This window comes from Salmo salar, chromosome ssa16 (assembly GCF_905237065.1).
Source record: "Salmo salar chromosome ssa16, Ssal_v3.1, whole genome shotgun sequence".
Classification (NCBI taxonomy): Eukaryota; Metazoa; Chordata; class Actinopteri; order Salmoniformes; family Salmonidae; genus Salmo; species Salmo salar.
The window spans coordinates 62,615,697-62,627,776 of record NC_059457.1 but is presented as its reverse complement, the minus strand read 5'-3'; the positions used below and the strand labels follow the sequence as shown (position 1 = coordinate 62,627,776).

Sequence of the window (12,080 nt, the reverse complement as noted above, 5' to 3'; positions counted from 1 at the left end):
ATTTAAAAAATAATGAAAAAATAAAGGTGCTCTGATAAACACTATCTTTTTAATAACTCATCGACACCTATAGTTTTGCAGAGATGATGGGCTGTGATTTGTATTTATTTATTTATCAATGTTGAGCTCAGTGTCGATTAACCACACTACATTACGAAATTATTAATATTAAATTAATTGCAAAAATCCTGAATATCAATCTCAGTGGCACTGAAAGAGCTTCTTGTTTATTAAAATCTGTAGCTAGCTAGCTATATATTTTGTCCCAGGAGATTCACAGTTTGTTTCCTAGGCAACAAGCGGATCCCTTGCCCTTCCGTGTGCTTCTGACGTTCCTTTTGGACCATACTAAGTACAGCTATTGGTAGGAAGACGGTGATATTTATCTAAACATAATCTATTTCAACGTGCAAGTTGGACAACAAATTAAATTGACATTGTGAAAATTAGAATTCCTACAAACTAAATAGTGTTAATACATGCAATGCATAATTATATCGCTACCCCCCTATAGTCAAGTGCATCCTTCTTTACCATCCTTTGGCCATCCCTGAACCAAAGATATTTATAAGTAACCTAAGATAGTTCATTTGTGTCGTTTACAGTGGGAGCAAATGAAGCATAGGGGGCAGAACAAGCAAGGAGGTGGGCAAATCCAAGCACGAGCTAGCGAGATCCCATTCGCGCGTTGTAGCATGAATTTGCATATTTCCGTTAGGGAACGCCTCCCCTGTAAAGTGCACGTGTGCACAAACTCAATTCGACCGCCACTCGTTCTAAACAATGCAATTTTAAACTTTGGCAAAGCGTCAAGTCTATAAAACTTAGTGCACTGTGTTCGTAGCAGATAATAGTTTTGGAAACAGAAAAATGTTTTGAGATCAGATTTTTCATCGATGAGAAAATTAGAAGAATGTTGGCCCAATTTCACCTCGTTCCATCATCTCTAACTTCCACTGGACTTCCTCTCACTACCATATTTGGTGGAGAGAAAACGTTCTAAACGGATGCTTCAGTTTTATAATCCCTGTGACGTGTCGGGGTTACCCCTTCTGGCTGTGACTGAACTGCAAAATAGCTTGTTGCTTGTGCAACACGATAGCCTTACTGTAAAGTAGTTAGTGGTGAGAAAAAGTCATTTCTGCCTTACCGATTTTCTATTTTTATTTTCCGACTAGAATGTTTGCAACTCCATATTACCTTTCCTGAGAGTAGTTCCGTGTGGGCCGTTGGAAGTCTCTTGCCTGCGCGCGGTGACAAGTACATCTGGATGCGACAGGTAAGCAGGTAGCCAGCCAGCCAGCTAGCTAGCTAAATTCTTACTTGGGTTGTTATGATTGTGTTTAGTTACCGGTTAACTAGCCAGTTTGTTTACTTCGTCACCTTGTGCTTGGCTATGTGAATGTGGTTGCCAACATGGATAGCTAGCTATGTTATTTTACCAGCGCGAGCTACCGTTAGTTCGTTTTGCCGCAGCTACTTCAACAGGAATTCTAGCTAACGTTAACTAGCTAGCATCTCGTAGGCTTTCAAAGTGAGTTTTGTAGATTTTGTAGAAACTATTGCTTAGCCAATGTTGTCTGTCAACTAGCGCTACATTTCCCCCACGAGGTCGCTTCCAACTATTGGCTAGAACGGTTTCCTAACTTCACGGCACGCGAAAATGTTATCGAGCTGTCAAGCTTCAGGTGGCAGTCAGTGACATTAACGTTATTAATGTTGTTATTGACTTGATAGTCGTTGTACCTAGCTAACTAACTAGTTGGCTTTGGCAAGCCAATGTTGCCATACCCAAGCCGATGCAAACTAGCTAGTTACCTAAAATAAATTCCATGGCCACATCTTGGTCCAATTTTAAAGGGGGAGAGAAGAGTAATCTATTAATTAACGTTACTAGAATAGGTTGAGCACCTCTAGATCCAAATGACAGTGTGTTGCAGACATTATCACCCGCAGTAACAGTACATGCATCAAATTGTAGGTTAAGTAAACATAATGTATGTTATTTAACTTTGACATATAACATATTTTATGACTTAGAAATACAAAAACTCACTCACTCACAGTTTTCTTCTAGTGTGAGTGAAGGTCAATAGGCTATGCTTGTGTGTTAATGTACCAAAGATGATTGATGCTGATCGAGGATGATTTAGTAAGGCTCAATAAACAGTTAGGCAATGCATGTGACTCATTGTTTTATTCCATGCTCTGATGTTCATGTGTGCACTGCAGACAGGTTACCGTTTGCAGAGCAGAATACAGATTTCAGACTCAACTAATGCAATAGCCTAGGCCTGATTTTTAGTTCTTGAATCAGGTTAACAAATGTTATTTTGCTCAGTGTTCTGGAGAATTGCTAGGACTTTAGAAGTTAATGGTATAACCTAGCCTTCAAGTAGCAGGTTATTGTGTGTCTTACAAAAAGAGAGATCCTGAAATGAATATGCATTGCAAAGAACTGTTGATGAGATTCACAGATGATATTGGGTCTATCCGTGGATCTGTTTTGTCCATCATATTAGGTAGCCATGGAAACCCACTGCTGATTGAGACTTGAAGCTCTGCAACATTGCAGGGTCAAATAAACAATTAAACAAGATGGAGCTTCTCTGTATTGTCAGTCATCTGAAAGATGTTACATAGCTGCATTCGGATGTAGGGTAAGCCTATCTCATTTCACTCTATTATATAGTGTTCTGTACATTTTACTCAGTCAAGTATTCATTGGTCAGCAGAAAGTCCATCCAGGGGGTTCAAAGTGAAACACAACTCCTGCCTTTTGCTATTTAATTACAGCCAACAACAGGAATGCAGCAGCCTATCATTGATCTTTCACTGGTTTCTATTATTTTCTTTGTTAAAATATTTTTTTGTAACAGTATTTTTTTATTGGAATTTCACAATTTTCACCCATATTAAGAGATAAGACAAAGCAAAAAAACAGCACTCACTTACACATACATGCATATATATGACCAATGAATATATATATACACACACACATATATATACATACACCATCTTCCTCTCCCCGCTCGGCGCTTCTCTCACCCCATCCCCATCATTGTGTCTCTCAATACATACATTTTAAACGAACATACAAACAGAAATTAAACAAAAAAGCTCAGTTTTAACCAAGAAGTTAGGTTCCACACATGGAACGTACAGTGCAATTCTGAAATACATAGATCACCACCATTCTAAGAGAATCCTTGCAGCATAATAGCTGATACCTCATGTTCTAGGTAATTTAGATAAGGTTCCCATACTTTGTAGAACTGATCTGTTTTAGAATGCAATGTACATGTCAGATATTCCAGTGGCACCCATTCAAATAGTATCTTTTGCCAATCTTTAATAGAAGGAACCTTATCACTAATCCACTGTAAAAGGATGTTTTTCCTCACTGCGACGGTAAGGATGTTGTAAAGCCTCCTCTTACCCCCAGAAGTAACATGCCTACTAGGGAGACCTAACAGTAAAGAAACTGGGTCCAATTCTAGATCAACCCCTAGGATCTTTTCAATTTCTTGCAGAACACCAGACCAGTATCTTTGTATTTTGGTACATGACCATAAACAATGTGTTAGGGTGCCTGTATCAGTTTTACATTTAAGACACTGAGGAGAGGAGGAAGAGGGGCTAAAAGCATGTCTGCGATTTGGGGATATATGCAATCTGTGTATTATTCTTAATTGGATTACTCTAGTACGATTAGATATTGTTTTTCTTATCTCCAAATGTCCTCCCACATCTCTTCATCAATAGTAACAGACAATTCTTTCTCCCACACTTGTTTCACCCTCTGTGTGTCGACAGCAGAAAAAGACCTTAAAGCGTCATAAAACAGACTTACAGACATTTTCCTTTGTGGGAAAAAAAGCATTCTTTCAATGACAGACACATATCAGGGTTGCCAATTATGGTGGTGCTCTTCAGAATATAATGTCTTACTTGTAGGAAGCGGAAAAAGTCCTGCTTTGGGAGTCTATTTCTCGACCATCTGCTCAATTGACAATAAAATCTTATAAGCAAATAAGTAATTTAGTCTCCGTATGCCCTTATTAAGCCAAAAGTTAAAGCCAGCATCCAGCAATCCTGGACCAAAATCTGGGTTGTTAAGAATTGGGGTAAGAGCAGAGGTTAGTTTGGACCTTCCCAAAAAATGTTGAACTGACCTCCATACTTTGAGTGTGTTAAGTGTAATGGCATTATTGCAGTGATCTTCTACAGACTTGAAATTTAGGTAGAATATTGGACTTTGTTTAGGACCACTTGCTCCCCAATATATTTTCCAGTTGTTTTCCTGCAGTCATCTCCCCTCCACCTCTGTCTGTTGAATACGACTCTGTAAGTTGGGTCCCCTATTATGGTCTATGAGTGGGTCGCATGCAAAGGTGACATTGGTGGATGGCGCTAACATAAATGTTTTAGTGTGTCAACTGCTGAGGTAGGATACACAATTCACTTTGTTTAGGAAGATAGATTCACACCATATCACTAGGTGTTATTGTCCGAGCTAGCCTTGAGGGTTATCAGGTTTATTTGGCAGTGGACTGGAAAGAGCATGTCTAGCCTCGTTGATGTTGATAAAGCACTCAGGCTACCACATAATCTGCTGTCCATGTATAGGAGTGGGAGCTCAACACAGACAGGGAGAGGGTGAGCGAGATAAAAAAAAAAAAAAAAGAGGGAGAGTTGGATAGAGAATTGGAGCGAATACAGCTGTTGTGTTGGATTCGAAAAATCATGAAGCCGGGGCTCTGACTCATCAGTTCTGTGCTGCCGCCGCTCCATCCACAACATCTCACGTGATACTAAATAGGCTGCTGTTTGTGTCGTCACCAGGGTGGGGTGGGGAGGAGAGACAATGTTCTCTTTCCTGAGGGGATGCTGCTAAGCTTATGTCATGTTACTATGCTCTACATCAGATAATTTCATATTTATTATATAAACTGTGTTTTTGTTTTGCCTATAGTGATACAGAGGAGGATGTGATGTTTTCATGTTGGTTGCCTAGTAGCCTACATGTTGTGTCCTTCGTGGAATGGCCAAAAGGGGGATGGATGGCGCGTAAAAGTTTAGCTGGGCATGAAATTGGGGAAATACCTTTAAGATCCAGCAGTGTCTGTGTCATTGGGTAGTTCTGAGTTCTGCCTGCCAGTCAGTACCCTGCGAGCCAACCAGAAAAGAGCTGTGACCTGATATCCCTTTTCCTATTGGCCAGAGCAGGGAGTGGGCAGACCTGGCTGGAGGCGGGTGGGCAGGAAGGGGCTGGCTGTGGGGGATGGCTGTAAGCGTTTCAGCCAGATAGTTGAGCAGACACTGCTCTGCTTCCTGCCTGCTTCGCTCCCCTCCCCTCCGTGGCTGAGAGAAAGAGAAAAAATCTCTGTCTAGGCATGGGATTCTGGCTGCTGCAGCGCTCGGCAGCTCCTCCCAGGGAATGACAACAGTTCACATGGTCATTAGCTCCAGACGCTGAAGAAGGGGAACTACTCCGAGGCATAGCAGCTGCACCTGGTGTCTCTATCTATGCTGTGGCTTAAAGAGAGAGGCACGACAGAGCTGTACAGGACTCAGCAAAAAACGAGGTGGGAAGAACGTCTCTCTGATCTATTTTTTTTTAAGTAGTTTGCTGCAGTATGGTGCATACCATCCTGGGTGGGTAGGGAGGAAAGAGAGAGAGTCTGTGTGGGAGAGGGAGCTACAGAGAGGGGGAGCACAAATGGGTGAGGGGAGCTCGCTGGTACAGTCTAACAAACACTTTGCTGGTTACAGCCGCTTGAATTTCGCTTGTGTTGGGACTTGTTGATGACTAGGGACACTAACTACCTCAGACAGACAGTGCCTCTCCCTTCCCTTCATGATGCAGAAAAATTATGCAGACTTCTCTCTCCATGAAGTTCAGAGCACGTGGACTAGCCAGAGAAAGATTTGTTTGTAGCCCGCTCCATAGGCGGTTTCAAACTTTCCTTTTATGTCAGAAAAGAGTTTCACTTTCAATGCAGTTCATAGGCGTAGATAAAATATTTTTCTCTTGTACTGGAGGTGAACATGAAACAGAGCTGAGGGCTGGCTCCCTAATTAGCCTTGCTTGGGCTTCTTACTATTTTAAGGAGGTCCCACGTCTTTTATCACAGAGGAGGTCCACAGCCACACTCCACAGTAAGGTCTTTATCCACTGCTCTGTACTGTGCTATTATGGGAGGGAGCTGTAAATGTTGACCGGTGCGGCCTGGAAACGAGCTGGTAAACACTAGAAAGGTGTCTGTCTAACAGTTGGCAGTCGTGGGGGGAAGTGGAGGACGAAGTGGGTGTTTTCTGAAATGGAAGACCGTTAAGCCCTTCCTGTTACAAAAATAAACAACAAAAAACAGTAACGTCACAGACATGCAATGGCTCTTCATTAGGAAGGCCAGGGCTGCAAGCCTGAGCTACTCCCTCCCTAAATTGATTCACATGCGAGTTGTCACTGCTGACACAGAAAGGTAATTAGCCATGCCTTTTTAAAGGATTGGGAGCTTTTAGCAATTTTTTTTCCCCCTCCAGACCTTTTAAACAGTAACAACAATCTACGTTACATTCAAAATAAGCTCTTTATGGCCAAGCACGGATTTTGTGTGTTTGCTGTGATGGATGGAAAAGAAAGCTGAATCATTTGGCCCTCACATTAGCATGGGTTTTCAGTGAAAGGATAATTCTACTTTAAAATGAACAGGCCACATTGGAAGCAATTTGACAATTAGCCTGCTAGTTGGTCATGAGTCATAGCTTGACAGTTGAGTTGTTTTTAGTGTTAAGGGTTTTCTCTTCCAGAACTACCGGGAAGTGTTTTAATTTAGCTAAATGCTCAATTTAAAAAGACAGGCTATTAGAGGATCATCTGAAGTTGGATGATATAATAGTGTCACAGCATTTCTTCCTGAGTAACCTTTGTGTGAATGCACAGTTGCAACCCCATCTTTTAGTACTCAATTCTGGAAAGTCATTGACAGTCACAGTAAATGGGTCTTCTGTCTGTTACAGGCTACATACACTTCAAATCCAGCCCTCTCATTGGCTATCAGATATATATTGACCTGTAGATGGGCTAATCAGGGCAGGGGATTGGTTAAATATCCTATAGGTCAGTTTCCCCGTGTCAGTGGCATGAGATGACCATTGTGGTCACCGAGTTTTAGTTAAGGCTATTAGGATATGAGGCCCACATTTCTGCTGACTTTGTTAAATGTTCTCTGCTTTGCCTCTTCCTAGTAGCCCTGCTTAGCTTAGTCCACTAACCTCTGCTTAGCTAGTGTCTCTCATTTCTCCTTACGCTAATGACATTTGATAATTTGAAGCTCCAGGAGCTAATGCCAATATCAATTTGCAGGATGGCATACTTTTAATTTCCATCCATTTATCCTAGCCTAATATTTGAATAGCAGGCCTATGAGTTGTGCTTCGAAAATATGCATTGCTAAGACATTTGTTTAGACTTCCAGGAAATTGTGATATACAAGTTAAGCTTATTTAAATACGTTCCCATGTGATGTGAATTTAACAAGATCTTTTTAAGAGAAATCTGCAGCTCAATAAGTATCCTAGAGCTATATTTTTATGAAGAATATTCAGCAAACGGATTGCACGATACGGCAGTTGACCTTATGTAAATTCAGAACAAAATGCCTTCATCAAATTATGCTTTTTAGAACTGTTATTATTAGGATGGTAAACATGACAGAAATAATTTTTAACTAGCCTGATCATAAAAAAACAAGAACACTATTACTCTTGTTTTTTTACAACCAACTGGAGATGGACATTTTCGCTTTCATTACACTGAAGCACACTCACACTCTTTGCTCTCATGGAAAATGTAGCCTACTCATGTTCCTCTTGGCCATATGCAAATATATGGTGGATTGCCATCTCTGTGTTGTAATAAATTCAAAAGAGCAGGTATTCATTTGCTTGGTTGTTATAGGCCTGCTGTTTAACAGCTAGCTGGTGCTTTAATAAGATCGTCTGTAAAATGGAAACGATGCAAAGTGTAGACTATGCCTTTCTCTCAGGTTGACAACATCCAGGAGAGACTAACAGCGCATACACAGCTAATAGGATACGTGGGTGGTATTCAGACGTCAAGCTAATGACTTTTACTTGAGAGAATCCTGCACTGGCCTGCTCTCATTCAAATGAGGAGATGGCCAAGATAATTCCTGGCCAGCTGGCTTTCGTAACTGTAATCCATGAAGGTCTAGTCGTAACATGTAGCTTTCCCCAGTCCCCACAAATCTCTGGTCTGCTCTTAAATCTCCTTTCCTGGCTGGGTAGGCTAGCTGCTCTTTTGTAAAACATTGAACTTTTACTGGATGGGATGGTTTTGCCTGCCTCTTTTCAAGGGACAGAGCGATAGACTACAGTTTTTAAAGTTTGCACATTTCAGTGTACCTAGTGGGATAATTTTTTATTTTGTAGATGAAAGTCAAAAAAGCTTGACTGTTGAGCACTGCGCACATCACTCTGTCCTGAAAGCACCAAGAGAGAGCTGGGCGGGGGCGTACAGGACTGATCTGTGCAGGTCACAACAAGGGTGTCGCATGGCCCTACCCATCTGTGAACCATCTGTTCCTACACTCGTCCTCATCAGCACTCTTTCCTGGAGGTGTGTCTGCTAGGCTAGCCTCAAAGTAGTCGTACCCCTTGACTTATTCCACATTTTATTGTGTTACAGTCTGAATTCAAAATGTATAACATTTGTGTCATGTCCTGACCAGTAAAGGGGTTATTTGTAATTAGTTTGGTCAGGACGTGGCAGGGGGTATTTGTTTTATATGGTTTTGAGTGTGTGTTTATGTAGAGGGGCGTTTGATTTATGTTTCTGGGGTTTTTGGTTTAGTTCTATGTTGTATAGTTCTATGTCTGTTTCTAGGGTGTTTAGTTCTATGTTGTATAGTTCTATGTCTGTTTCTAGGGTGTTTATTTCTATGTTTAGTAATTGGGATTGGGGCCTTCAATTGGAGGCAGCTGGTTATTGTTGCCTCTGATTGAAGGTCCTATAATTAGGAGTATGTTTGTTTTGGGTATTGTGGGTAGTTATAGTTGCATAGCTTTGTGTTTAGCCTGCATCCTGTTCGTTCGTACGTTTTGTTGTTTTAGTGTTCAAATAAAGTGAATTATGAGCACTCAACCCGCTGCGCCTTGGTCCAATACCTACGAAAGACGTAACAATTTGCTTTTGTCTTTTACCCCATAATGACAGTATAAAAACAAGTTTTTAGAAATGTTTGCAAATTTATTGAAAATGAAATGCATAAATATCTAATTACAGCATTACTTTAGTGTCTTGCTATTCTGTACAGACTTCCTTGTCACCCTGTCAATTAGGTTAGTTTTGTGCAGTAGCTAAAATGTTGTTGCTCCTTCCTCATTTTTCTCCTATCACAGCCATTAAACTCTAACTGTTTTAAAGTCACCATTGGCCTCATGGTGAAATCCCTGAGCGGTTTCCTTCCTCTCTGGCAACTGAGTTAAGGAAGGACGCCTCTATCTTTGTAGTGACTAGGTTTATTGGTACATCATCCAAATTGTAATTAATAACTTCACCATGGTCAAAGGGCTATTCAGTGTCTGCTTTAAAAAAAGAAAAAAATGAATGTTTTAACCCATCTACCAATAGGTGCCCTTCTTTACAGGCTGTATCACATCTGGCCGTGATTGGGAGTCCCATAGGGCGGTGCACAATTGGCCCAGCATCGTCCGGGTTTGGCCGGAGTAGGCCGTCCATTGTAAATAAGAATTTGTTCTTAACTGACTTGCCAAGTTAAATAAAGGTTACATTTGCAAGGCATTCAAAAACCTCCTTGTTCTTTGTGGTTGAATCTGTGTTTGAAATGCACTTGCTCAACTGAGTGACCTCACAGATAATTGTATGTGTGGGGTACAGAGATGAGGTAGTCATTCAAACAATTATGTTCAAACACTATTGCACAAAGTGAGTCCATACAATGTTCAGCACTTTTTTCCCTCCTGAACTTATTTAGGCTTTCCATAACAAAGGGGTTGTATACTTATTGACACAAGACATTTCAACCTTTTATTTTAATTAATTTGTAAACATTTTGAAAAACATAATTCCACTTTGACATTATGGTGTGTGTGTGTGTGTGTGTGTGTGTAGGCCAGTGGAAAATCTTTAATCAGTTTTAAATTCGGGCTGAAAAAGTCAAGGGGTGTGAATTTTCTGAAGGTACTGTATATTTTATTTGACGTTTTATTTAACTAGGCAAGAACAAATTCTTATTTACAATGACGGCCTAGGAGCAGTGGGTTAACTGCCTTGTTCAGGGGCAGAACGACAGATTTTTACCTTGTCAGCTTGGGGATTCGATCTTGCAGCCTTTTGGTTACTAGTCCAACGCTCTAACCACTAGGCTACCTGCCGCCCCTTATGTAGCCCATGCTCAGTATATATGCTATCTTAGGCCAGGCTACAGTACGAACACGGGGCTCAGTAATATGCTAGGGCTAAGCTGTGCTATATCAAATGGCTGAATGAGCTTTCTCTCGCTCAAGTAACCTGATTTCCAGGGCATTCTCCATGATATGTAGGCTACCAGGTATCTTAGCTGTGTTCTTTGTATTTTCTGAACCAGGAAAGAAGAGTGTTAGAGTAGGCCAATAAGATATTACACTGGTACCTGATATGATAAATGCCTTTTTGCTTTATCTATCTCACCCTGATATGGGGTCATAATACATTGAAAGAAGACACTGTGTTGCCATTTTGTTTTAATCTTTTAGCAAAATACCATTACAATAAAAAACTTTGCCCCCACTCACACTGTAACCCAGACAGTTATTCAAATAACACATCGATTTGTGGGAATTGCTGATGCCAGGAAATTGAGAAATACTTGGCTTCTAAGTGATGATGATAATGATGGTGATTCAGAATTTCCCATGATTTAGGAACAAAGTGTTTTCTGTGCCAAATAAAAACGTAGAAAAAAATATAAACAACTGGTGAGGAAATGCAGTACTGCATTACACAATCCTAACTTTAAGCATTAGTTGGGAAAATGCTCAACTGACCCAAGATCAGCAAATTCACTCTACACTGTATTACATGTGGCCAGTGGTGTAAGGTACTTAAGTAAGAATACTTTAAAGTACTACTAAAGTTGTTTTTTGGGGTATCTGCACTTTACTATTTATATTTTTGAAAACTTATCCTTATACTTCACTACATTCCTAAAGAAAATTATGTACTTTTTACTTCATACATTTTCACTGACTCCCAAAAAGACTTGTTACATTTTGAACGTAACAGGAAATGGTCCATTTCACCAACTCATCAAGAGAACATCCCTGGTCATCCTACTGCCTCTGATCTAGCTGACTCACTAAACACACACATGCTTTGTTTTGTAAATGGTGTTGGAGTGTGCCCATGGCTATCCGTAAATAAGAAAATGTCTCTCCTTCCAGTATGAAGGAATTAAAAGGTAATTTTGCGAGCCAATGCTAACTAGCGTTAGCACAATGACTCGAAGTCTATGTATGGTACTGTAAATTATACAATAACTATGAGGTTAAAGTGCGGACTGGCAGCTTTAATTTGAAGGTATTTTCATTAGGGCTATCCACGATGAGTAAAACGCTTGGTCGACCAAGAGTCGTCTGTTCTTTCGACTAATCGACTGTTCAAAATTTTATTTTTCTATATAGACACAACCTATGTGTTTTAATATGATCAACTATATGTTGTCTGATGCTTTAAGCACACTGATTTAAATAATTTAGACACACAAATGACTGGGGGAGTCAATGGTCAGAAAAAAATAACTGTTCCTTAACCTACCTCCCGCTTTTGCTGGCCTTTGCAGATTCTGCCATTACGCTCCCTAAGTTGCTGGTAATAGGCTACACCAGGGGTCGGCAACCTTTTGGAGTGCCTATTTATCTTACTGTTTCTACCGATCTGCATGCCAGTTATGATTTTCGTATGCACATTTTCTTGGAGCGGTTTCATTGCTTTTAATATAGTCTTTGTATCTCAATCATTGTTGTGATTAATACAAATTCTATCTAAATCT

The 12,080-nt window shown here is 40.4% G+C and overlaps 1 protein-coding gene across 22 annotated transcripts in view; it reads left to right on the top strand.

Moving 5' to 3' along the window:
* Positions 1-1,010: 1,010 nt before the first annotated feature.
* The window catches only part of LOC106574331 (muscleblind-like protein 2a), a 73,611-nt gene continuing 62,541 nt past the window's right edge, over positions 1,011-12,080 (top strand). For 2 of the 22 annotated variants that reach the window (XM_014150180.2, XM_014150176.2), the window contains exon 1: positions 4,489-5,591. The gene's annotated coding sequence lies outside the window, so the exon portion shown is untranslated. Of the gene's footprint in view, positions 1,280-4,476; positions 5,592-12,080 lie in introns of those variants that run through there. The other 20 variants (XM_045697556.1, XM_014150179.2, XM_045697557.1 and 17 more) reach the window with 16 other exon arrangements.